Source organism: Passer domesticus, chromosome 5, assembly GCF_036417665.1.
Source record: "Passer domesticus isolate bPasDom1 chromosome 5, bPasDom1.hap1, whole genome shotgun sequence".
NCBI classification, from domain to species: Eukaryota; Metazoa; Chordata; class Aves; order Passeriformes; family Passeridae; genus Passer; species Passer domesticus.
Window position 1 is genome coordinate 61,949,604 of NC_087478.1, and position 26,618 is coordinate 61,976,221.

The window sequence follows — 26,618 nt, forward strand, 5'->3', positions numbered from 1 at the left end:
ATGTTTAGGTGGGTTTTCGGAATGTTTTGGTTGGGTTTTAGAATGTTTTGTATTCTCTTGAGTTGTTTTTATTGTGTTGGCAGGTTTTGGAATGTTTGGATTCCTTTTGGCGGGTTTGAAAATCTTTTGGCGGGTATTTGGAATGTTTTGGCGGGTATTCGGAAGGTTTTGATTAGTTTTGACGGGTTTTGAAATATTTTGGCGGGTTTTTAGAAGGTTTCGATTTGTTTTGATTTGTTTTGATTCTGTTTAGCCCAGTTTTTGGTGTGTTTGGATTAGCTTTGGTGGGCTTGATCATGTTTTGTCAGGTTTTTTCGAATGTATTGATGACTTCTGTCTGGTTTTCTATTTTGGCGGGTTTGAAAATATTTTTGGATTAGTTTTGGCGGGTTTGAAAATATTTTGGCTCTTTGCGCAGAGATGACGGTGCCGGTTGCGGTGCGCTCCGGGGCGCTCCTTCTGCGGAAAGACGCCTGGCAGCGGCACTTGGGACAGTTCCGCGTCTCCGTATTCTGCGTTTCTTGCCTTCTGCATCTCAGCAAAATGCTTTCCCACTAGGTCTAGCAAGGAGAAACTGTGGCAGCTGAGTAGATGTAGCCTGGCCCGCCCTTTGAAGTTGACAAGTTCTTGGCATCTCAGAGCCTCAAGGCAAGAGCAAGGTTATCTATGGTAGGCTGGGGCAGAACTAGCAGCAAGCAGAGCAAAGTTGTCCAAGAATAGCTTCCATTGGAATGCTAATGGCAATTGAAGAGGCAGGCCAGTGGCAAGCCACTAGCTTCTAGCAGTTTGAAAGTTGCAGACACAGTGCAGGTGTTGTGCGGCTTCCTTCTTGGCCTCCTAGAAGGTGCCGCGCTCTCCGTCTCTTGCTTGCCAATATGTTGCCTTGTTCCTCTTATTTTTTGGTTGGTTTTGATTTGTTTTTATGATGTTTTGGCGGGTTTTCGGAATGTTTTGGTGGTGTTTTAGAATGTTTTGTTTTCTCTTGTGTTGTTTATATTGTCTTGGCAGGTTTTGGAATGTTTGGATTCCTTTTGGCGGGTTTTAAAATATTTTGGCGGGTATTTGGAATGTTTTGGTTTGCTTTCATTTGTTTTGATTATGTTTTGGCAAGTTATTGAATGTTTCGATCACTTCTTACTGGTTTTCTAGTATTTTGGCATCCTTTCAGAATGTTTTGATCAGTTTTGGCGGGTTCTAAATAATTTTGTCGGGTTTTTGGAATGTTTTGGTTGGTTTTGATTTGTTTTTATGATGTATTGCCAAGTTTTTTGAATGTTTTGATCAGTTCAGGCTGGTTTTCTAATGTTTTGGCATCTTTTCAGAATGTTTTGATGAGTTTTGCGGGTCTAAATCATTTTGGCGGGTTTTCAGAATGTTTTGGTTGGTTTTGATTTGTTTTTATGATGTTTAGGTGGGTTTTCGGAATGTTTTGGTTGGGTTTTAGAATGTTTTGTATTCTCTTGAGTTGTTTTTATTGTGTTGGCAGGTTTTGGAATGTTTGGATTCCTTTTGGCGGGTTTGAAAATCTTTTGGCGGGTATTTGGAATGTTTTGGCGGGTATTCGGAAGGTTTTGATTAGTTTTGACGGGTTTTGAAATATTTTGGCGGGTTTTTAGAAGGTTTCGATTTGTTTTGATTTGTTTTGATTCTGTTTAGCCCAGTTTTTGGTGTGTTTGGATTAGCTTTGGTGGGCTTGATCATGTTTTGTCAGGTTTTTTCGAATGTATTGATGACTTCTGTCTGGTTTTCTATTTTGGCGGGTTTGAAAATATTTTTGGATTAGTTTTGGCGGGTTTGAAAATATTTTGGCTCTTTGCGCAGAGATGACGGTGCCGGTTGCGGTGCGCTCCGGGGCGCTCCTTCTGCGGAAAGACGCCTGGCAGCGGCACTTGGGACAGTTCCGCGTCTCCGTATTCTGCGTTTCTTGCCTTCTGCATCTCAGCAAAATGCTTTCCCACTAGGTCTAGCAAGGAGAAACTGTGGCAGCTGAGTAGATGTAGCCTGGCCCGCCCTTTGAAGTTGACAAGTTCTTGGCATCTCAGAGCCTCAAGGGAAGAGCAAGGTTATCTATGGTAGGCTGGGGCAGAACTAGCAGCAAGCAGAGCAAAGTTGTCCAAGAATAGCTTCCATTGGAATGCTAATGGCAATTGAAGAGGCAGGCCAGTGGCAAGCCACTAGCTTCTAGCAGTTTGAAAGTTGCAGACACAGTGCAGGTGTTGTGCGGCTTCCTTCTTGGCCTCCTAGAAGGTGCCGCGCTCTCCGTCTCTTGCTTGCCAATATGTTGCCTTGTTCCTCTTATTTTTTGGTTGGTTTTGATTTGTTTTTATGATGTTTTGGCGGGTTTTCGGAATGTTTTGGTGGTGTTTTAGAATGTTTTGTTTTCTCTTGTGTTGTTTATATTGTCTTGGCAGGTTTTGGAATGTTTGGATTCCTTTTGGCGGGTTTTAAAATATTTTGGCGGGTATTTGGAATGTTTTGGTTTGCTTTCATTTGTTTTGATTATGTTTTGGCAAGTTATTGAATGTTTTGATCACTTCTTACTGGTTTTCTAGTATTTTGGCATCCTTTCAGAATGTTTTGATCAGTTTTGGCGGGTTCTAAATAATTTTGTCGGGTTTTTGGAATGTTTTGGTTGGTTTTGATTTGTTTTTATGATGTATTGCCAAGTTTTTTGAATGTTTTGATCAGTTCAGGCTGGTTTTCTAATGTTTTGGCATCTTTTCAGAATGTTTTGATGAGTTTTGCGGGTCTAAATCATTTTGGCGGGTTTTCAGAATGTTTTGGTTGGTTTTGATTTGTTTTTATGATGTTTAGGTGGGTTTTCGGAATGTTTTGGTTGGGTTTTAGAATGTTTTGTATTCTCTTGAGTTGTTTTTATTGTGTTGGCAGGTTTTGGAATGTTTGGATTCCTTTTGGCGGGTTTTAAAATCTTTTGGCGGGTATTTGGAATGTTTTGGCGGGTATTCGGAAGGTTTTGATTAGTTTTGACGGGTTTTGAAATATTTTGGCGGGTTTTTAGAAGGTTTCGATTTGTTTTGATTTGTTTTGATTCTGTTTAGCCCAGTTTTTGGTGTGTTTGGATTAGCTTTGGTGGGCTTGATCATGTTTTGTCAGGTTTTTTCGAATGTATTGATGACTTCTGTCTGGTTTTCTATTTTGGCGGGTTTGAAAATATTTTTGGATTAGTTTTGGCGGGTTTGAAAATATTTTGGCTCTTTGCGCAGAGATGACGGTGCCGGTTGCGGTGCGCTCCGGGGCGCTCCTTCTGCGGAAAGACGCCTGGCAGCGGCACTTGGGACAGCTCCGCGTCTCCGTATTCTGCGTTTCTTGCCTTCTGCATCTCAGCAAAATGCTTTCCCACTAGGTCTAGCAAGGAGAAACTGTGGCAGCTGAGTAGATGTAGCCTGGCCCGCCCTTTGAAGTTGACAAGTTCTTGGCATCTCAGAGCCTCAAGGGAAGAGCAAGGTTATCTATGGTAGGCTGGGGCAGAACTAGCAGCAAGCAGAGCAAAGTTGTCCAAGAATAGCTTCCATTGGAATGCTAATGGCAGTTGAAGAGGCAGGCCAGTGGCAAGCCACTAGCTTCTAGCAGTTTGAAAGTTGCAGACACAGTGCAGGTGTTGTGCGGCTTCCTTCTTGGCCTCCTAGAAGGTGCCGCGTTCTCCGTCTCTTGCTTGCCAATATGTTGCCGTGTCCCTCTTATTTTTTGGTTGGTTTTGATTTGTTTTTATGATGTTTTGGCGGGTTTTCGGAATGTTTTGGTGGTGTTTTAGAATGTTTTGTATTCTCTTGTGTTGTTTTGATTGTCTTGGCAGGTTTTGGAATGTTTGGATTCCTTTTGGCGGGTTTTAAAATATTTTGGCGGGTATTTGGAATGTTTTGGTTTGCTTTCATTTGTTTTGATTATGTTTTGGCAAGTTATTGAATGTTTTGATCACTTCTTACTGGTTTTCTAGTATTTTGGCATCCTTTCAGAATGTTTTGATCAGTTTTGGCGGGTTCTAAATAATTTTGTCGGGTTTTTGGAATGTTTTGGTTGGTTTTGATTTGTTTTTATGATGTATTGCCAAGTTTTTTGAATGTTTTGATCAGTTCAGGCTGGTTTTCTAATGTTTTGGCATCTTTTCAGAATGTTTTGATGAGTTTTGCGGGTCTAAATCATTTTGGCGGGGTTTCAGAATGTTTTGGTTGGTTTTGATTTGTTTTTATGATGTTTAGGTGGGTTTTCGGAATGTTTTGGTTGGGTTTTAGAATGTTTTGTATTCTCTTGAGTTGTTTTTATTGTGTTGGCAGGTTTTGGAATGTTTGGATTCCTTTTGGCGGGTTTTAAAATCTTTTGGCGGGTATTTGGAATGTTTTGGCGGGTATTCGGAAGGTTTTGATTAGTTTTGACAGGTTTTGAAATATTTTGGCGGGTTTTTAGAAGGTTTAGATTTGTTTTGATTTGTTTTGATTCTGTTTAGCCCAGTTTTTGGTGTGTTTGGATTAGCTTTGTTGGGCTTGATCATGTTTTGTCAGGTTTTTTCGAATGTATTGATGACTTCTGTCTGGTTTTCTATTTTGGCGGGTTTGAAAATATTTTTGGATTAGTTTTGGCGGGTTTGAAAATATTTTGGCTCTTTGCGCAGAGATGACGGTGCCGGTTGCGGTGCGCTCCGGGGCGCTCCTTCTGCGGAAAGACGCCTGGCAGCGGCACTTGGGACAGTTCCGCGTCTCCGTATTCTGCGTTTCTTGCCTTCTGCATCTCAGCAAAATGCTTTCCCACTAGGTCTAGCAAGGAGAAACTGTGGCAGCTGAGTAGATGTAGCCTGGCCCGCCCTTTGAAGTTGACAAGTTCTTGGCATCTCAGAGCCTCAAGGCAAGAGCAAGGTTATCTATGGTAGGCTGGGGCAGAACTAGCAGCAAGCAGAGCAAAGTTGTCCAAGAATAGCTTCCATTGGAATGCTAATGGCAATTGAAGAGGCAGGCCAGTGGCAAGCCACTAGCTTCTAGCAGTTTGAAAGTTGCAGACACAGTGCAGGTGTTGTGCGGCTTCCTTCTTGGCCTCCTAGAAGGTGCCGCGCTCTCCGTCTCTTGCTTGCCAATATGTTGCCTTGTTCCTCTTATTTTTTGGTTGGTTTTGATTTGTTTTTATGATGTTTTGGCGGGTTTTCGGAATGTTTTGGTGGTGTTTTAGAATGTTTTGTTTTCTCTTGTGTTGTTTATATTGTCTTGGCAGGTTTTGGAATGTTTGGATTCCTTTTGGCGGGTTTTAAAATCTTTTGGCGGGTATTTGGAATGTTTTGGTTTGCTTTCATTTGTTTTGATTATGTTTTGGCAAGTTATTGAATGTTTCGATCACTTCTTACTGGTTTTCTAGTATTTTGGCATCCTTTCAGAATGTTTTGATCAGTTTTGGCGGGTTCTAAATAATTTTGTCGGGTTTTTGGAATGTTTTGGTTGGTTTTGATTTGTTTTTATGATGTATTGCCAAGTTTTTTGAATGTTTTGATCAGTTCAGGCTGGTTTTCTAATGTTTTGGCATCTTTTCAGAATGTTTTGATGAGTTTTGCGGGTCTAAATCATTTTGGCGGGTTTTCAGAATGTTTTGGTTGGTTTTGATTTGTTTTTATGATGTTTAGGTGGGTTTTCGGAATGTTTTGGTTGGGTTTTAGAATGTTTTGTATTCTCTTGAGTTGTTTTTATTGTGTTGGCAGGTTTTGGAATGTTTGGATTCCTTTTGGCGGGTTTGAAAATCTTTTGGCGGGTATTTGGAATGTTTTGGCGGGTATTCGGAAGGTTTTGATTAGTTTTGACGGGTTTTGAAATATTTTGGCGGGTTTTTAGAAGGTTTCGATTTGTTTTGATTTGTTTTGATTCTGTTTAGCCCAGTTTTTGGTGTGTTTGGATTAGCTTTGGTGGGCTTGATCATGTTTTGTCAGGTTTTTTCGAATGTATTGATGACTTCTGTCTGGTTTTCTATTTTGGCGGGTTTGAAAATATTTTTGGATTAGTTTTGGCGGGTTTGAAAATATTTTGGCTCTTTGCGCAGAGATGACGGTGCCGGTTGCGGTGCGCTCCGGGGCGCTCCTTCTGCGGAAAGACGCCTGGCAGCGGCACTTGGGACAGTTCCGCGTCTCCGTATTCTGCGTTTCTTGCCTTCTGCATCTCAGCAAAATGCTTTCCCACTAGGTCTAGCAAGGAGAAACTGTGGCAGCTGAGTAGATGTAGCCTGGCCCGCCCTTTGAAGTTGACAAGTTCTTGGCATCTCAGAGCCTCAAGGGAAGAGCAAGGTTATCTATGGTAGGCTGGGGCAGAACTAGCAGCAAGCAGAGCAAAGTTGTCCAAGAATAGCTTCCATTGGAATGCTAATGGCAATTGAAGAGGCAGGCCAGTGGCAAGCCACTAGCTTCTAGCAGTTTGAAAGTTGCAGACACAGTGCAGGTGTTGTGCGGCTTCCTTCTTGGCCTCCTAGAAGGTGCCGCGCTCTCCGTCTCTTGCTTGCCAATATGTTGCCTTGTTCCTCTTATTTTTTGGTTGGTTTTGATTTGTTTTTATGATGTTTTGGCGGGTTTTCGGAATGTTTTGGTGGTGTTTTAGAATGTTTTGTTTTCTCTTGTGTTGTTTATATTGTCTTGGCAGGTTTTGGAATGTTTGGATTCCTTTTGGCGGGTTTTAAAATATTTTGGCGGGTATTTGGAATGTTTTGGTTTGCTTTCATTTGTTTTGATTATGTTTTGGCAAGTTATTGAATGTTTTGATCACTTCTTACTGGTTTTCTAGTATTTTGGCATCCTTTCAGAATGTTTTGATCAGTTTTGGCGGGTTCTAAATAATTTTGTCGGGTTTTTGGAATGTTTTGGTTGGTTTTGATTTGTTTTTATGATGTATTGCCAAGTTTTTTGAATGTTTTGATCAGTTCAGGCTGGTTTTCTAATGTTTTGGCATCTTTTCAGAATGTTTTGATGAGTTTTGCGGGTCTAAATCATTTTGGCGGGTTTTCAGAATGTTTTGGTTGGTTTTGATTTGTTTTTATGATGTTTAGGTGGGTTTTCGGAATGTTTTGGTTGGGTTTTAGAATGTTTTGTATTCTCTTGAGTTGTTTTTATTGTGTTGGCAGGTTTTGGAATGTTTGGATTCCTTTTGGCGGGTTTTAAAATCTTTTGGCGGGTATTTGGAATGTTTTGGCGGGTATTCGGAAGGTTTTGATTAGTTTTGACGGGTTTTGAAATATTTTGGCGGGTTTTTAGAAGGTTTCGATTTGTTTTGATTTGTTTTGATTCTGTTTAGCCCAGTTTTTGGTGTGTTTGGATTAGCTTTGGTGGGCTTGATCATGTTTTGTCAGGTTTTTTCGAATGTATTGATGACTTCTGTCTGGTTTTCTATTTTGGCGGGTTTGAAAATATTTTTGGATTAGTTTTGGCGGGTTTGAAAATATTTTGGCTCTTTGCGCAGAGATGACGGTGCCGGTTGCGGTGCGCTCCGGGGCGCTCCTTCTGCGGAAAGACGCCTGGCAGCGGCACTTGGGACAGCTCCGCGTCTCCGTATTCTGCGTTTCTTGCCTTCTGCATCTCAGCAAAATGCTTTCCCACTAGGTCTAGCAAGGAGAAACTGTGGCAGCTGAGTAGATGTAGCCTGGCCCGCCCTTTGAAGTTGACAAGTTCTTGGCATCTCAGAGCCTCAAGGGAAGAGCAAGGTTATCTATGGTAGGCTGGGGCAGAACTAGCAGCAAGCAGAGCAAAGTTGTCCAAGAATAGCTTCCATTGGAATGCTAATGGCAATTGAAGAGGCAGGCCAGTGGCAAGCCACTAGCTTCTAGCAGTTTGAAAGTTGCAGACACAGTGCAGGTGTTGTGCGGCTTCCTTCTTGGCCTCCTAGAAGGTGCCGCGCTCTCCGTCTCTTGCTTGCCAATATGTTGCCTTGTTCCTCTTATTTTTTGGTTGGTTTTGATTTGTTTTTATGATGTTTTGGCGGGTTTTCGGAATGTTTTGGTGGTGTTTTAGAATGTTTTGTTTTCTCTTGTGTTGTTTATATTGTCTTGGCAGGTTTTGGAATGTTTGGATTCCTTTTGGCGGGTTTTAAAATATTTTGGCGGGTATTTGGAATGTTTTGGTTTGCTTTCATTTGTTTTGATTATGTTTTGGCAAGTTATTGAAAGTTTCGATCACTTCTGACTGGTTTTCTAGTATTTTGGCATCTTTTCAGAATGTTTTGATCAGTTTTGGCGGGTTCTAAATAATTTTGTCGGGTTTTTGGAATGTTTTGGTTGGTTTTGATTTGTTTTTATGATGTATTGCCAAGTTTTTTGAATGTTTTGATCAGTTCAGGCTGGTTTTCTAATGTTTTGGCATCTTTTCAGAATGTTTTGATGAGTTTTGCGGGTCTAAATCATTTTGGCGGGTTTTCAGAATGTTTTGGTTGGTTTTGATTTGTTTTTATGATGTTTAGGTGGGTTTTCGGAATGTTTTGGTTGGGTTTTAGAATGTTTTGTATTCTCTTGAGTTGTTTTTATTGTGTTGGCAGGTTTTGGAATGTTTGGATTCCTTTTGGCGGGTTTGAAAATCTTTTGGCGGGTATTTGGAATGTTTTGGCGGGTATTCGGAAGGTTTTGATTAGTTTTGACGGGTTTTGAAATATTTTGGCGGGTTTTTAGAAGGTTTCGATTTGTTTTGATTTGTTTTGATTCTGTTTAGCCCAGTTTTTGGTGTGTTTGGATTAGCTTTGGTGGGCTTGATCATGTTTTGTCAGGTTTTTTTGAATGTATTGATGACTTCTGTCTGGTTTTCTATTTTGGCGGGTTTGAAAATATTTTTGGATTAGTTTTGGCGGGTTTGAAAATATTTTGGCTCTTTGCGCAGAGATGACGGTGCCGGTTGCGGTGCGCTCCGGGGCGCTCCTTCTGCGGAAAGACGCCTGGCAGCGGCACTTGGGACAGCTCCGCGTCTCCGTATTCTGCATTTCGTGCCTTCCGCATCTCAGCAAAATGCTTTCCCACTAGGTCTAGCAAGGAGAAACTGTGGCAGCTGAGTAGATGTAGCCTGGCCCGCCCTTTGAAGTTGACAAGTTCTTGGCATCTCAGAGCCTCAAGGCAAGAGCAAGGTTATCTATGGTAGGCTGGGGCAGAACTAGCAGCAAGCAGAGCAAAGTTGTCCAAGAATAGCTTCCATTGGAATGCTAATGGCAGTTGAAGAGGCAGGCCAGTGGCAAGCCACTAGCTTCTAGCAGTTTGAAAGTTGCAGACACAGTGCAGGTGTTGTGCGGCTTCCTTCTTGGCCTCCTAGAAGGTGCCGCGCTCTCCGTCTCTTGCTTGCCAATATGTTGCCTTGTTCCTCTTATTTTTTGGTTGGTTTTGATTTGTTTTTATGATGTTTTGGCGGGTTTTCGGAATGTTTTGGTGGTGTTTTAGAATGTTTTGTTTTCTCTTGTGTTGTTTATATTGTCTTGGCAGGTTTTGGAATGTTTGGATTCCTTTTGGCGGGTTTTAAAATATTTTGGCGGGTATTTGGAATGTTTTGGTTTGCTTTCATTTGTTTTGATTATGTTTTGGCAAGTTATTGAATGTTTTGATCACTTCTTACTGGTTTTCTAGTATTTTGGCATCCTTTCAGAATGTTTTGATCAGTTTTGGCGGGTTCTAAATAATTTTGTCGGGTTTTTGGAATGTTTTGGTTGGTTTTGATTTGTTTTTATGATGTATTGCCAAGTTTTTTGAATGTTTTGATCAGTTCAGGCTGGTTTTCTAATGTTTTGGCATCTTTTCAGAATGTTTTGATGAGTTTTGCGGGTCTAAATCATTTTGGCGGGTTTTCAGAATGTTTTGGTTGGTTTTGATTTGTTTTTATGATGTTTTGGTGGGTTTTCAGAATGTTTTGGTTGGGTTTTAGAATGTTTTGTATTCTCTTGAGTTGTTTTTATTGTGTTGGCAGGTTTTGGAATGTTTGGATTCCTTTTGGCGGGTTTTAAAATCTTTTGGCGGGTATTTGGAATGTTTTGGCGGGTATTCGGAAGGTTTTGATTAGTTTTGACAGGTTTTGAAATATTTTGGCGGGTTTTTAGAAGGTTTAGATTTGTTTTGATTTGTTTTGATTCTGTTTAGCCCAGTTTTTGGTGTGTTTGGATTAGCTTTGTTGGGCTTGATCATGTTTTGTCAGGTTTTTTCGAATGTATTGATGACTTCTGTCTGGTTTTCTATTTTGGCGGGTTTGAAAATATTTTTGGATTAGTTTTGGCGGGTTTGAAAATATTTTGGCTCTTTGCGCAGAGATGACGGTGCCGGTTGCGGTGCGCTCCGGGGCGCTCCTTCTGCGGAAAGACGCCTGGCAGCGGCACTTGGGACAGTTCCGCGTCTCCGTATTCTGCGTTTCTTGCCTTCTGCATCTCAGCAAAATGCTTTCCCACTAGGTCTAGCAAGGAGAAACTGTGGCAGCTGAGTAGATGTAGCCTGGCCCGCCCTTTGAAGTTGACAAGTTCTTGGCATCTCAGAGCCTCAAGGGAAGAGCAAGGTTATCTATGGTAGGCTGGGGCAGAACTAGCAGCAAGCAGAGCAAAGTTGTCCAAGAATAGCTTCCATTGGAATGCTAATGGCAATTGAAGAGGCAGGCCAGTGGCAAGCCACTAGCTTCTAGCAGTTTGAAAGTTGCAGACACAGTGCAGGTGTTGTGCGGCTTCCTTCTTGGCCTCCTAGAAGGTGCCGCGCTCTCCGTCTCTTGCTTGCCAATATGTTGCCTTGTTCCTCTTATTTTTTGGTTGGTTTTGATTTGTTTTTATGATGTTTTGGCGGGTTTTCGGAATGTTTTGGTGGTGTTTTAGAATGTTTTGTTTTCTCTTGTGTTGTTTATATTGTCTTGGCAGGTTTTGGAATGTTTGGATTCCTTTTGGCGGGTTTTAAAATATTTTGGCGGGTATTTGGAATGTTTTGGTTTGCTTTCATTTGTTTTGATTATGTTTTGGCAAGTTATTGAATGTTTCGATCACTTCTTACTGGTTTTCTAGTATTTTGGCATCCTTTCAGAATGTTTTGATCAGTTTTGGCGGGTTCTAAATAATTTTGTCGGGTTTTTGGAATGTTTTGGTTGGTTTTGATTTGTTTTTATGATGTATTGCCAAGTTTTTTGAATGTTTTGATCAGTTCAGGCTGGTTTTCTAATGTTTTGGCATCTTTTCAGAATGTTTTGATGAGTTTTGCGGGTCTAAATCATTTTGGCGGGTTTTCAGAATGTTTTGGTTGGTTTTGATTTGTTTTTATGATGTTTAGGTGGGTTTTCGGAATGTTTTGGTTGGGTTTTAGAATGTTTTGTATTCTCTTGAGTTGTTTTTATTGTGTTGGCAGGTTTTGGAATGTTTGGATTCCTTTTGGCGGGTTTGAAAATCTTTTGGCGGGTATTTGGAATGTTTTGGCGGGTATTCGGAAGGTTTTGATTAGTTTTGACGGGTTTTGAAATATTTTGGCGGGTTTTTAGAAGGTTTCGATTTGTTTTGATTTGTTTTGATTCTGTTTAGCCCAGTTTTTGGTGTGTTTGGATTAGCTTTGGTGGGCTTGATCATGTTTTGTCAGGTTTTTTCGAATGTATTGATGACTTCTGTCTGGTTTTCTATTTTGGCGGGTTTGAAAATATTTTTGGATTAGTTTTGGCGGGTTTGAAAATATTTTGGCTCTTTGCGCAGAGATGACGGTGCCGGTTGCGGTGCGCTCCGGGGCGCTCCTTCTGCGGAAAGACGCCTGGCAGCGGCACTTGGGACAGTTCCGCGTCTCCGTATTCTGCGTTTCTTGCCTTCTGCATCTCAGCAAAATGCTTTCCCACTAGGTCTAGCAAGGAGAAACTGTGGCAGCTGAGTAGATGTAGCCTGGCCCGCCCTTTGAAGTTGACAAGTTCTTGGCATCTCAGAGCCTCAAGGGAAGAGCAAGGTTATCTATGGTAGGCTGGGGCAGAACTAGCAGCAAGCAGAGCAAAGTTGTCCAAGAATAGCTTCCATTGGAATGCTAATGGCAATTGAAGAGGCAGGCCAGTGGCAAGCCACTAGCTTCTAGCAGTTTGAAAGTTGCAGACACAGTGCAGGTGTTGTGCGGCTTCCTTCTTGGCCTCCTAGAAGGTGCCGCGCTCTCCGTCTCTTGCTTGCCAATATGTTGCCTTGTTCCTCTTATTTTTTGGTTGGTTTTGATTTGTTTTTATGATGTTTTGGCGGGTTTTCGGAATGTTTTGGTGGTGTTTTAGAATGTTTTGTTTTCTCTTGTGTTGTTTATATTGTCTTGGCAGGTTTTGGAATGTTTGGATTCCTTTTGGCGGGTTTTAAAATATTTTGGCGGGTATTTGGAATGTTTTGGTTTGCTTTCATTTGTTTTGATTATGTTTTGGCAAGTTATTGAATGTTTTGATCACTTCTTACTGGTTTTCTAGTATTTTGGCATCCTTTCAGAATGTTTTGATCAGTTTTGGCGGGTTCTAAATAATTTTGTCGGGTTTTTGGAATGTTTTGGTTGGTTTTGATTTGTTTTTATGATGTATTGCCAAGTTTTTTGAATGTTTTGATCAGTTCAGGCTGGTTTTCTAATGTTTTGGCATCTTTTCAGAATGTTTTGATGAGTTTTGCGGGTCTAAATCATTTTGGCGGGTTTTCAGAATGTTTTGGTTGGTTTTGATTTGTTTTTATGATGTTTAGGTGGGTTTTCGGAATGTTTTGGTTGGGTTTTAGAATGTTTTGTATTCTCTTGAGTTGTTTTTATTGTGTTGGCAGGTTTTGGAATGTTTGGATTCCTTTTGGCGGGTTTTAAAATCTTTTGGCGGGTATTTGGAATGTTTTGGCGGGTATTCGGAAGGTTTTGATTAGTTTTGACGGGTTTTGAAATATTTTGGCGGGTTTTTAGAAGGTTTCGATTTGTTTTGATTTGTTTTGATTCTGTTTAGCCCAGTTTTTGGTGTGTTTGGATTAGCTTTGTTGGGCTTGATCATGTTTTGTCAGGTTTTTTCGAATGTATTGATGACTTCTGTCTGGTTTTCTATTTTGGCGGGTTTGAAAATATTTTTGGATTAGTTTTGGCGGGTTTGAAAATATTTTGGCTCTTTGCGCAGAGATGACGGTGCCGGTTGCGGTGCGCTCCGGGGCGCTCCTTCTGCGGAAAGACGCCTGGCAGCGGCACTTGGGACAGCTCCGCGTCTCCGTATTCTGCGTTTCTTGCCTTCTGCATCTCAGCAAAATGCTTTCCCACTAGGTCTAGCAAGGAGAAACTGTGGCAGCTGAGTAGATGTAGCCTGGCCCGCCCTTTGAAGTTGACAAGTTCTTGGCATCTCAGAGCCTCAAGGGAAGAGCAAGGTTATCTATGGTAGGCTGGGGCAGAACTAGCAGCAAGCAGAGCAAAGTTGTCCAAGAATAGCTTCCATTGGAATGCTAATGGCAATTGAAGAGGCAGGCCAGTGGCAAGCCACTAGCTTCTAGCAGTTTGAAAGTTGCAGACACAGTGCAGGTGTTGTGCGGCTTCCTTCTTGGCCTCCTAGAAGGTGCCGCGCTCTCCGTCTCTTGCTTGCCAATATGTTGCCTTGTTCCTCTTATTTTTTGGTTGGTTTTGATTTGTTTTTATGATGTTTTGGCGGGTTTTCGGAATGTTTTGGTGGTGTTTTAGAATGTTTTGTTTTCTCTTGTGTTGTTTATATTGTCTTGGCAGGTTTTGGAATGTTTGGATTCCTTTTGGCGGGTTTTAAAATATTTTGGCGGGTATTTGGAATGTTTTGGTTTGCTTTCATTTGTTTTGATTATGTTTTGGCAAGTTATTGAAAGTTTCGATCACTTCTGACTGGTTTTCTAGTATTTTGGCATCTTTTCAGAATGTTTTGATCAGTTTTGGCGGGTTCTAAATAATTTTGTCGGGTTTTTGGAATGTTTTGGTTGGTTTTGATTTGTTTTTATGATGTATTGCCAAGTTTTTTGAATGTTTTGATCAGTTCAGGCTGGTTTTCTAATGTTTTGGCATCTTTTCAGAATGTTTTGATGAGTTTTGCCGGTCTAAATCATTTTGGCGGGTTTTCAGAATGTTTTGGTTGGTTTTGATTTGTTTTTATGATGTTTAGGTGGGTTTTCGGAATGTTTTGGTTGGGTTTTAGAATGTTTTGTATTCTCTTGAGTTGTTTTTATTGTGTTGGCAGGTTTTGGAATGTTTGGATTCCTTTTGGCGGGTTTGAAAATCTTTTGGCGGGTATTTGGAATGTTTTGGCGGGTATTCGGAAGGTTTTGATTAGTTTTGACGGGTTTTGAAATATTTTGGCGGGTTTTTAGAAGGTTTCGATTTGTTTTGATTTGTTTTGATTCTGTTTAGCCCAGTTTTTGGTGTGTTTGGATTAGCTTTGGTGGGCTTGATCATGTTTTGTCAGGTTTTTTTGAATGTATTGATGACTTCTGTCTGGTTTTCTATTTTGGCGGGTTTGAAAATATTTTTGGATTAGTTTTGGCGGGTTTGAAAATATTTTGGCTCTTTGCGCAGAGATGACGGTGCCGGTTGCGGTGTGCTCCGGGGCGCTCCTTCTGCGGAAAGACGCCTGGCAGCGGCACTTGGGACAGCTCCGCGTCTCCGTATTCTGCATTTCGTGCCTTCCGCATCTCAGCAAAATGCTTTCCCACTAGGTCTAGCAAGGAGAAACTGTGGCAGCTGAGTAGATGTAGCCCGGCCCGCCCTTTGAAGTTGACAAGTTCTTGGCATCTCAGAGCCTCAAGGCAAGAGCAAGGTTATCTATGGTAGGCTGGGGCAGAACTAGCAGCAAGCAGAGCAAAGTTGTCCAAGAATAGCTTCCATTGGAATGCTAATGGCAGTTGAAGAGGCAGGCCAGTGGCAAGCCACTAGCTTCTAGCAGTTTGAAAGTTGCAGACACAGTGCAGGTGTTGTGCGGCTTCCTTCTTGGCCTCCTAGAAGGTGCCGCGTTCTCCGTCTCTTGCTTGCCAATATGTTGCCGTGTCCCTCTTATTTTTTGGTTGGTTTTGATTTGTTTTTATGATGTTTTGGCGGGTTTTCGGAATGTTTTGGTGGTGTTTTAGAATGTTTTGTATTCTCTTGTGTTGTTTTGATTGTCTTGGCAGGTTTTGGAATGTTTGGATTCCTTTTGGCGGGTTTTAAAATATTTTGGCGGGTATTTGGAATGTTTTGGTTTGCTTTCATTTGTTTTGATTATGTTTTGGCAAGTTATTGAATGTTTTGATCACTTCTTACTGGTTTTCTAGTATTTTGGCATCCTTTCAGAATGTTTTGATCAGTTTTGGCGGGTTCTAAATAATTTTGTCGGGTTTTTGGAATGTTTTGGTTGGTTTTGATTTGTTTTTATGATGTATTGCCAAGTTTTTTGAATGTTTTGATCAGTTCAGGCTGGTTTTCTAATGTTTTGGCATCTTTTCAGAATGTTTTGATGAGTTTTGCGGGTCTAAATCATTTTGGCGGGTTTTCAGAATGTTTTGGTTGGTTTTGATTTGTTTTTATGATGTTTTGGTGGGTTTTCAGAATGTTTTGGTTGGGTTTTAGAATGTTTTGTATTCTCTTGAGTTGTTTTTATTGTGTTGGCAGGTTTTGGAATGTTTGGATTCCTTTTGGCGGGTTTTAAAATCTTTTGGCGGGTATTTGGAATGTTTTGGCGGGTATTCGGAAGGTTTTGATTAGTTTTGACAGGTTTTGAAATATTTTGGTGGGTTTTTAGAAGGTTTAGATTTGTTTTGATTTGTTTTGATTCTGTTTAGCCCAGTTTTTGGTGTGTTTGGATTAGCTTTGTTGGGCTTGATCATGTTTTGTCAGGTTTTTTCGAATGTATTGATGACTTCTGTCTGGTTTTCTATTTTGGCGGGTTTGAAAATATTTTTGGATTAGTTTTGGCGGGTTTGAAAATATTTTGGCTCTTTGCGCAGAGATGACGGTGCCGGTTGCGGTGCGCTCCGGGGCGCTCCTTCTGCGGAAAGACGCCTGGCAGCGGCACTTGGGACAGTTCCGCGTCTCCGTATTCTGCGTTTCTTGCCTTCTGCATCTCAGCAAAATGCTTTCCCACTAGGTCTAGCAAGGAGAAACTGTGGCAGCTGAGTAGATGTAGCCTGGCCCGCCCTTTGAAGTTGACAAGTTCTTGGCATCTCAGAGCCTCAAGGGAAGAGCAAGGTTATCTATGGTAGGCTGGGGCAGAACTAGCAGCAAGCAGAGCAAAGTTGTCCAAGAATAGCTTCCATTGGAATGCTAATGGCAATTGAAGAGGCAGGCCAGTGGCAAGCCACTAGCTTCTAGCAGTTTGAAAGTTGCAGACACAGTGCAGGTGTTGTGCGGCTTCCTTCTTGGCCTCCTAGAAGGTGCCGCGCTCTCCGTCTCTTGCTTGCCAATATGTTGCCTTGTTCCTCTTATTTTTTGGTTGGTTTTGATTTGTTTTTATGATGTTTTGGCGGGTTTTCGGAATGTTTTGGTGGTGTTTTAGAATGTTTTGTTTTCTCTTGTGTTGTTTATATTGTCTTGGCAGGTTTTGGAATGTTTGGATTCCTTTTGGCGGGTTTTAAAATATTTTGGCGGGTATTTGGAATGTTTTGGTTTGCTTTCATTTGTTTTGATTATGTTTTGGCAAGTTATTGAAAGTTTCGATCACTTCTGACTGGTTTTCTAGTATTTTGGCATCTTTTCAGAATGTTTTGATCAGTTTTGGCGGGTTCTAAATAATTTTGTCGGGTTTTTGGAATGTTTTGGTTGGTTTTGATTTGTTTTTATGATGTTTTGGCGGGTTTTCGGAATGTTTTGGTGGTGTTTTAGAATGTTTTGTATTCTCTTGTGTTGTTTTGATTGTCTTGGCAGGTTTTGGAATGTTTGGATTCCTTTTGGCGGGTTTTAAAATATTTTGGCGGGTATTTGGAATGTTTTGGTTTGCTTTCATTTGTTTTGATTATGTTTTGGCAAGTTATTGAAAGTTTCGATCACTTCTTACTGGTTTTCTAGTATTTTGGCATCTTTTCAGAATGTTTTGATCAGTTTTGGCGGGTTCTAAATAATTTTGTCGGGTTTTTGGAATGTTTTGGTTGGTTTTGATTTGTTTTTATGATGTATTGCCAAGTTTTTTGAATGTTTTGATCAGTTCAGGCTGGTTTTCTAATGTTTTGGCATCTTTTCAGAATGTTTTGATGAGTTTTGCGGGTCTAAATCATTTTGGCGGGTTTTCAGAATGTTTTGGTTGGTTTTGATTTGTTTTTATGATGTTTTGGTGGGTTTTCAGAATGTTTTGGTTGGGTTTTAGAATGTTTTGTATTCTCTTGAGTTGTTTTTATTGTGTTGGCAGGTTTTGGAATGTTTGGATTCCTTTTGGCGGGTTTTAAAATCTTTTGGCGGGTATTTGGAATGTTTTGGCGGGTATTCGGAAGGTTTTGATTAGTTTTGACAGGTTTTGAAATATTTTGGCGGGTTTTTAGAAGGTTTAGATTTGTTTTGATTTGTTTTGATTCTGTTTAGCCCAGTTTTTGGTGTGTTTGGATTAGCTTTGGTGGGCTTGATCATGTTTTGTCAGGTTTTTTCGAATGTATTGATGACTTCTGTCTGGTTTTCTATTTTGGCGGGTTTGAAAATATTTTTGGATTAGTTTTGGCGGGTTTGAAAATATTTTGGCTCTTTGCGCAGAGATGACGGTGCCGGTTGCGGTGCGCTCCGGGGCGCTCCTTCTGCGGAAAGACGCCGGGCAGCGGCACTTGGGACAGTTCCGCGTCTCCGTATTCTGCGTTTCTTGCCTTCTGCATCTCAGCAAAATGCTTTCCCACTAGGTCTAGCAAGGAGAAACTGTGGCAGCTGAGTAGATGTAGCCTGGCCCGCCCTTTGAAGTTGACAAGTTCTTGGCATCTCAGAGCCTCAAGGGAAGAGCAAGGTTATCTATGGTAGGCTGGGGCAGAACTAGCAGCAAGCAGAGCAAAGTTGTCCAAGAATAGCTTCCATTGGAATGCTAATGGCAATTGAAGAGGCAGGCCAGTGGCAAGCCACTAGCTTCTAGCAGTTTGAAAGTTGCAGACACAGTGCAGGTGTTGTGCGGCTTCCTTCTTGGCCTCCTAGAAGGTGCCGCGCTCTCCGTCTCTTGCTTGCCAATATGTTGCCTTGTTCCTCTTATTTTTTGGTTGGTTTTGATTTGTTTTTATGATGTTTTGGCGGGTTTTCGGAATGTTTTGGTGGTGTTTTAGAATGTTTTGTTTTCTCTTGTGTTGTTTTGATTGTGTTGGCAGGTTTTGGAATGTTTGGATTCCTTTTGGCGGGTTTTAAAATATTTTGGCGGGTATTTGGAATGTTTTGGTTTGCTTTCATTTGTTTTGATTATGTTTTGGCAAGTTATTGAATGTTTCGATCACTTCTGACTGGTTTTCTAGTATTTTGGCATCTTTTCAGAATGTTTTGATCAGTTTTGGCGGGTTCTAAATAATTTTGTCGGGTTTTTGGAATGTTTTGGTTGGTTTTGATTTGTTTTTATGATGTATTGCCAAGTTTTTTGAATGTTTTGATCAGTTCAGGCTGGTTTTCTAATGTTTTGGCATCTTTTCAGAATGTTTTGATGAGTTTTGCGGGTCTAAATCATTTTGGCGGGGTTTCAGAATGTTTTGGTTGGTTTTGATTTGTTTTTATGATGTTTTGGTGGGTTTTCGGAATGTTTTGGTTGGGTTTTAGAATGTTTTGTATTCTCTTGAGTTGTTTTTATTGTGTTGGCAGGTTTTGGAATGTTTGGATTCCTTTTGGCGAGTTTTAAAATCTTTTGGCGGGTATTTGGAATGTTTTGGCGGGTGTTCGGAATGTTTTGATTAGTTTTGACGGGTTTTGAAATATTTTGGCGGGTTTTTAGAAGGTTTAGATTTGTTTTGATTTGTTTTGATTCTGTTTAGCCCAGTTTTTGGTGTGTTTGGATTAGCTTTGTTGGGCTTGATCATGTTTTGTCAGGTTTTTTCGAATGTATTGATGACTTCTGTCTGGTTTTCTATTTTGGCGGGTTTGAAAATATTTTTGGATTAGTTTTGGCGGGTTTGAAAATATTTTGGCTCTTTGCGCAGAGATGACGGTGCCGGTTGCGGTGCGCTCCGGGGCGCTCCTTCTGCGGAAAGACGCCTGGCAGCGGCACTTGGGACAGTTCCGCGTCTCCGTATTCTGCGTTTCTTGCCTTCTGCATCTCAGCAAAATGCTTTCCCACTAGGTCTAGCAAGGAGAAACTGTGGCAGCTGAGTAGATGTAGCCTGGCCCGCCCTTTGAAGTTGACAAGTTCTTGGCATCTCAGAGCCTCAAGGGAAGAGCAAGGTTATCTATGGTAGGCTGGGGCAGAACTAGCAGCAAGCAGAGCAAAGTTGTCCAAGAATAGCTTCCATTGGAATGCTAATGGCAATTGAAGAGGCAGGCCAGTGGCAAGCCACTAGCTTCTAGCAGTTTGAAAGTTGCAGACACAGTGCAGGTGTTGTGCGGCTTCCTTCTTGGCCTCCTAGAAGGTGCCGCGCTCTCCGTCTCTTGCTTGCCAATATGTTGCCGTGTTCCTCTTATTTTTTGGTTGGTTTTGATTTGTTTTTATGATGTTTTGGCGGGTTTTCGGAATGTTTTGGTGGTGTTTTAGAATGTTTTGTATTCTCTTGTGTTGTTTTGATTGTCTTGGCAGGTTTTGGAATGTTTGGATTCCTTTTGGTGGGTTTTAAAATATTTTGGCGGGTATTTGGAATGTTTTGGTTTGCTTTCATTTGTTTTGATTATGTTTTGGCAAGTTATTGAATGTTTTGATCACTTCTTACTGGTTTTCTAGTATTTTGGCATCCTTTCAGAATGTTTTGATCAGTTTTGGCGGGTTCTAAATAATTTTGTCGGGTTTTTGGAATGTTTTGGTTGGTTTTGATTTGTTTTTATGATGTATTGCCAAGTTTTTTGAATGTTTTGATCAGTTCAGGCTGGTTTTCTAATGTTTTGGCATCTTTTCAGAATGTTTTGATGAGTTTTGCGGGTCTAAATCATTTTGGCGGGTTTTCAGAATGTTTTGGTTGGTTTTGATTTGTTTTTATGATGTTTAGGTGGGTTTTCGGAATGTTTTGGTTGGGTTTTAGAATGTTTTGTATTCTCTTGAGTTGTTTTTATTGTGTTGGCAGGTTTTGGAATGTTTGGATTCCTTTTGGCGGGTTTTAAAATCTTTTGGCGGGTATTTGGAATGTTTTGGCGGGTATTCGGAAGGTTTTGATTAGTTTTGACGGGTTTTGAAATATTTTGGCGGGTTTTTAGAAGGTTTAGATTTGTTTTGATTTGTTTTGATTCTGTTTAGCCCAGTTTTTGGTGTGTTTGGATTAGCTTTGGTGGGCTTGATCATGTTTTGTCAGGTTTTTTCGAATGTATTGATGACTTCTGTCTGGTTTTCTATTTTGGCGGGTTTGAAAATATTTTTGGATTAGTTTTGGCGGGTTTGAAAATATTTTGGCTCTTTGCGCAGAGATGACGGTGCCGGTTGCGGTGCGCTCCGGGGCGCTCCTTCTGCGGAAAGACGCCTGGCAGCGGCACTTGGGACAGTTCCGCATCTCCGTATTCTGCGTTTCGTGCCTTCCGCATCTCAGCAAAATGCTTTCCCACTAGGTCTAGCAAGGAGAAACTGTGGCAGCTGAGTAGATGTAGCCCGGCCCGCCCTTTGAAGTTGACAAGTTCTTGGCATCTCAGAGCCTCAAGGGAAGAGCAAGGTTATCTATGGTAGGCTGGGGCAGAACTAGCAGCAAGCAGAGCAAAGTTGTCCAAGAATAGCTTCCATTGGAATGCTAATGGCAATTGAAGAGGCAGGCCAGTGGCAAGCCACTAGCTTCTAGCAGTTTGAAAGTTGCAGACACAGTGCAGGTGTTGTGCGGCTTCCTCCTTGGCCTCCTAGAAGGTGCCGCGCTCTCCGTCTCTTGCTTGCCAATATGTTGCCTTGTTCCTCTTATTTTTTGGTTGGTTTTGATTTGTTTTTATGATGTTTTGGCGGGTTTTTGGAATGTTTTGGTGGTGTTTTAGAATGTTTTGTTTTCTCTTGTGTTGTTTATATTGTGTTGGCAGGTTTTGGAATGTTTGGATTCCTTTTGGCGGGTTTTAAAATATTTTGGCGGGTATTTGGAATGTTTTGGTTTGCTTTCATTTGTTTTGATTATGTTTTGGCAAGTTATTGAATGTTTCGATCACTTCTTACTGGTTTTCTAGTATTTTGGCATCTTTTCAGAATGTTTTGATCAGTTTTGGCGGGTTCTAAATAATTTTGTCGGGTTTTTGGAATGTTTTGGTTGGTTTTGATTTGTTTTTATGATGTATTGCCAAGTTTTTTGAATGTTTTGATCAGTTCAGGCTGGTTTTCTAATGTTTTGGCATCTTTTCAGAATGTTTTGATGAGTTTTGCGGGTCTAAATCATTTTGGCGGGTTTTCAGAATGTTTTGGTTGGTTTTGATTTGTTTTTATGATGTTTTGGTGGGTTTTCGGAATGTTTTGGTTGGGTTTTAGAATGTTTTGTATTCTCCTGAGTTGTTTTTATTGTGTTGGCAGGTTTTGGAATGTTTGGATTCCTTTTGGCGGGTTTTAAAATCTTTTGGCGGGTATTTGGTATGTTTTGGCGGGTGTTCGGAATGTTTTGATTAGTTTTGACGGGTTTTGAAATATTTTGGCGGGTTTTTAGAAGGTTTCGATTTGTTTTGATTTGTTTTGATTCTGTTTAGCCCAGTTTTTGGTGTGTTTGGATTAGCTTTGTTGGGCTTGATCATGTTTTGTCAGGTTTTTTTGCATGTATTGATGACTTCTGTCTGGTTTTCTATTTTGGCGGGTTTGAAAATATTTTTGGATGAGTTTTGGCGGGTTTGAAAATATTTTGGCTCTTTGCGCAGAGATGACGGTGCCGGTTGCGGTGCGCTCCGGGGCGCTCCTTCTGCGGAAAGACGCCTGGCAGCGGCACTTGGGACAGCTCTGCGTCTCCGTATTCTGCGTTTCGTGCCTTCCGCATCTCAGCAAAATGCTTTCCCACTAGGTCTAGCAAGGAGAAACTGTGGCAGCTGAGTAGATGTAGCCCGGCCCGCCCTTTGAAGTTGACAAGTTCTTGGCATCTCAGAGCCTCAAGGGAAGAGCAAGGTTATCTATGGTAGGCTGGGGCAGAACTAGCAGCAAGCAGAGCAAAGTTGTCCAAGAATAGCTTCCATTGGAATGCTAATGGCAATTGAAGAGGCAGGCCAGTGGCTAGCCACTAGCTTCTAGCAGTTTGAATGTTGCAGACACAGTGCAGGTGTTGTGCGGCTTCCTTCTTGGCCTCCTAGAAGGTGCCGCGTTCTCCGTCTCTTGCTTGCCAATATGTTGCCTTGTTCCTCTTATTTTTTGGTTGGTTTTGATTTGTTTTTATGATGTTTTGGCGGGTTTTTGGAATGTTTTGGTGGTGTTTTAGAATGTTTTGTTTTCTCTTGTGTTGTTTATATTGTCTTGGCAGGTTTTGGAATGTTTGGATTCCTTTTGGCGAGTTTTAAAATCTTTTGGCGGGTATTTGGAATGTTTTGGCGGGTGTTCGGAATGTTTTGATTAGTTTTGACGGGTTTTGAAATATTTTGGCGGGTTTTTAGAAGGTTTCGATTTGTTTTGATTTGTTTTGATTCTGTTTAGCCCAGTTTTTGGTGTGTTTGGATTAGCTTTGTTGGGCTTGATCATGTTTTGTCAGGTTTTTTCGAATGTATTGATGACTTCTGTCTGGTTTTCTATTTTGGCGGGTTTGAAAATATTTTTGGATTAGTTTTGGCGGGTTTGAAAATATTTTGGCTCTTTGGGCAGAGATGACGGTGCCGGTTGCGGTGCGCTCCGGGGCGCTCCTTCTGCGGAAAGACGCCTGGCAGCGGCACTTGGGACAGCTCCGCGTCTCCGTATTCTGCGTTTCTTGCCTTCTGCATCTCAGCAAAATGCTTTCCCACTAGGTCTAGCAAGGAGAAACTGTGGCAGCTGAGTAGATGTAGCCTGGCCCGCCCTTTGAAGTTGACAAGTTCTTGGCATCTCAGAGCCTCAAGGGAAGAGCAAGGTTATCTATGGTAGGCTGGGGCAGAACTAGCAGCAAGCAGAGCAAAGTTGTCCAAGAATAGCTTCCATTGGAATGCTAATGGCAATTGAAGAGGCAGGCCAGTGGCAAGCCACTAGCTTCTAGCAGTTTGAAAGTTGCAGACACAGTGCAGGTGTTGTGCGGCTTCCTTCTTGGCCTCCTAGAAGGTGCCGCGCTCTCCGTCTCTTGCTTGCCAATATGTTGCCGTGTTCCTCTTATTTTTTGGTTGGTTTTGATTTGTTTTTATGATGTTTTGGCGGGTTTTCGGAATGTTTTGGTGGTGTTTTAGAATGTTTTGTTTTCTCTTGTGTTGTTTATATTGTGTTGGCAGGTTTTGGAATGTTTGGATTCCTTTTGGCGGGTTTTAAAATATTTTGGCGGGTATTTGGAATGTTTTGGTTTGCTTTCATTTGTTTTGATTATGTTTTGGCAAGTTATTGAATGTTTCGATCACTTCTTACTGGTTTTCTAGTATTTTGGCATCTTTTCAGAATGTTTTGATCAGTTTTGGCGGGTTCTAAATAATTTTGTCGGGTTTTTGGAATGTTTTGGTTGGTTTTGATTTGTTTTTATGATGTATTGCCAAGTTTTTTGAATGTTTTGATCAGTTCAGGCTGGTTTTCTAATGTTTTGGCATCTTTTCAGAATGTTTTGATGAGTTTTGCGGGTCTAAATCATTTTGGCGGGTTTTCAGAATGTTTTGGTTGGTTTTGATTTGTTTTTATGATGTTTTGGTGGGTTTTCGGAATGTTTTGGTTGGGTTTTAGAATGTTTTGTATTCTCCTGAGTTGTTTTTATTGTGTTGGCAGGTTTTGGAATGTTTGGATTCCTTTTGGCGGGTTTTAAAATCTTTTGGCGGGTATTTGGTATGTTTTGGCGGGTGTTCGGAATGTTTTGATTAGTTTTGACGGGTTTTGAAATATTTTGGCGGGTTTTTAGAAGGTTTCGATTTGTTTTGATTTGTTTTGATTCTGTTTAGCCCAGTTTTTGGTGTGTTTGGATTAGCTTTGTTGGGCTTGATCATGTTTTGTCAGGTTTTTTTGCATGTATTGATGACTTCTGTCTGGTTTTCTATTTTGGCGGGTTTGAAAATATTTTTGGATGAGTTTTGGCGGGTTTGAAAATATTTTGGCTCTTTGCGCAGAGATGACGGTGCCGGTTGCGGTGCGCTCCGGGGCGCTCCTTCTGCGGAAAGACGCCTGGCAGCGGCACTTGGGACAGCTCTGCGTCTCCGTATTCTGCGTTTCGTGCCTTCCGCATCTCAGCAAAATGCTTTCCCACTAGGTCTAGCAAGGAGAAACTGTGGCAGCTGAGTAGATGTAGCCCGGCCCGCCCTTTGAAGTTGACAAGTTCTTGGCATCTCAGAGCCTCAAGGGAAGAGCAAGGTTATCTATGGTAGGCTGGGGCAGAACTAGCAGCAAGCAGAGCAAAGTTGTCCAAGAATAGCTTCCATTGGAATGCTAATGGCAATTGAAGAGGCAGGCCAGTGGCTAGCCACTAGCTTCTAGCAGTTTGAAAGTTGCAGACACAGTGCAGGTGTTGTGCGGCTTCCTTCTTGGCCTCCTAGAAGGTGCCGCGTTCTCCGTCTCTTGCTTGCCAATATGTTGCCTTGTTCCTCTTATTTTTTGGTTGGTTTTGATTTGTTTTTATGATGTTTTGGCGGGTTTTTGGAATGTTTTGGTGGTGTTTTAGAATGTTTTGTTTTCTCTTGTGTTGTTTATATTGTCTTGGCAGGTTTTGGAATGTTTGGATTCCTTTTGGCGAGTTTTAAAATCTTTTGGCGGGTATTTGGAATGTTTTGGCGGGTGTTCGGAATGTTTTGATTAGTTTTGACGGGTTTTGAAATATTTTGGCGGGTTTTTAGAAGGTTTCGATTTGTTTTGATTTGTTTTGATTCTGTTTAGCCCAGTTTTTGGTGTGTTTGGATTAGCTTTGTTGGGCTTGATCATGTTTTGTCAGGTTTTTTCGAATGTATTGATGACTTCTGTCTGGTTTTCTATTTTGGCGGGTTTGAAAATATTTTTGGATTAGTTTTGGCGGGTTTGAAAATATTTTGGCTCTTTGGGCAGAGATGACGGTGCCGGTTGCGGTGCGCTCCGGGGCGCTCCTTCTGCGGAAAGACGCCTGGCAGCGGCACTTGGGACAGCTCCGCGTCTCCGTATTCTGCGTTTCTTGCCTTCTGCATCTCAGCAAAATGCTTTCCCACTAGGTCTAGCAAGGAGAAACTGTGGCAGCTGAGTAGATGTAGCCTGGCCCGCCCTTTGAAGTTGACAAGTTCTTGGCATCTCAGAGCCTCAAGGGAAGAGCAAGGTTATCTATGGTAGGCTGGGGCAGAACTAGCAGCAAGCAGAGCAAAGTTGTCCAAGAATAGCTTCCATTGGAATGCTAATGGCAATTGAAGAGGCAGGCCAGTGGCAAGCCACTAGCTTCTAGCAGTTTGAAAGTTGCAGACACAGTGCAGGTGTTGTGCGGCTTCCTTCTTGGCCTCCTAGAAGGTGCCGCGCTCTCCGTCTCTTGCTTGCCAATATGTTGCCGTGTTCCTCTTATTTTTTGGTTGGTTTTGATTTGTTTTTATGATGTTTTGGCGGGTTTTCGGAATGTTTTGGTGGTGTTTTAGAATGTTTTGTATTCTCTTGTGTTGTTTTGATTGTCTTGGCAGGTTTTGGAATGTTTGGATTCCTTTTGGTGGGTTTTAAAATATTTTGGCGGGTATTTGGAATGTTTTGGTTTGCTTTCATTTGTTTTGATTATGTTTTGGCAAGTTATTGAATGTTTTGATCACTTCTGACTGGTTTTCTAGTATTTTGGCATCCTTTCAGAATGTTTTGATCAGTTTTGGCGGGTTCTAAATAATTTTGTCGGGTTTTTGGAATGTTTTGGTTGGTTTTGATTTGTTTTTATGATGTATTGCCAAGTTTTTTGAATGTTTTGATCAGTTCAGGCTGGTTTTCTAATGTTTTGGCATCTTTTCAGAATGTTTTGATGAGTTTTGCGGGTCTAAATCATTTTGGCGGGTTTTCAGAATGTTTTGGTTGGTTTTGATTTGTTTTTATGATGTTTAGGTGGGTTTTCGGAATGTTTTGGTTGGGTTTTAGAATGTTTTGTATTCTCTTGAGTTGTTTTTATTGTGTTGGCAGGTTTTGGAATGTTTGGATTCCTTTTGGCGGGTTTTAAAATCTTTTGGCGGGTATTTGGAATGTTTTGGCGGGTATTCGGAAGGTTTTGATTAGTTTTGACGGGTTTTGAAATATTTTGGCGGGTTTTTAGAAGGTTTCGATTTGTTTTGATTTGTTTTGATTCTGTTTAGCCCAGTTTTTGGTGTGTTTGGATTAGCTTTGTTGGGCTTGATCATGTTTTGTCAGGTTTTTTCGAATGTATTGATGACTTCTGTCTGGTTTTCTATTTTGGCGGGTTTGAAAATATTTTTGGATTAGTTTTGGCGGGTTTGAAAATATTTTGGCTCTTTGCGCAGAGATGACGGTGCCGGTTGCGGTGCGCTCCGGGGCGCTCCTTCTGCGGAAAGACGCCTGGCAGCGGCACTTGGGACAGCTCCGCGTCTCCGTATTCTGCGTTTCGTGCCTTCCGCATCTCAGCAAAATGCTTTCCCACTAGGTCTAGCAAGGAGAAACTGTGGCAGCTGAGTAG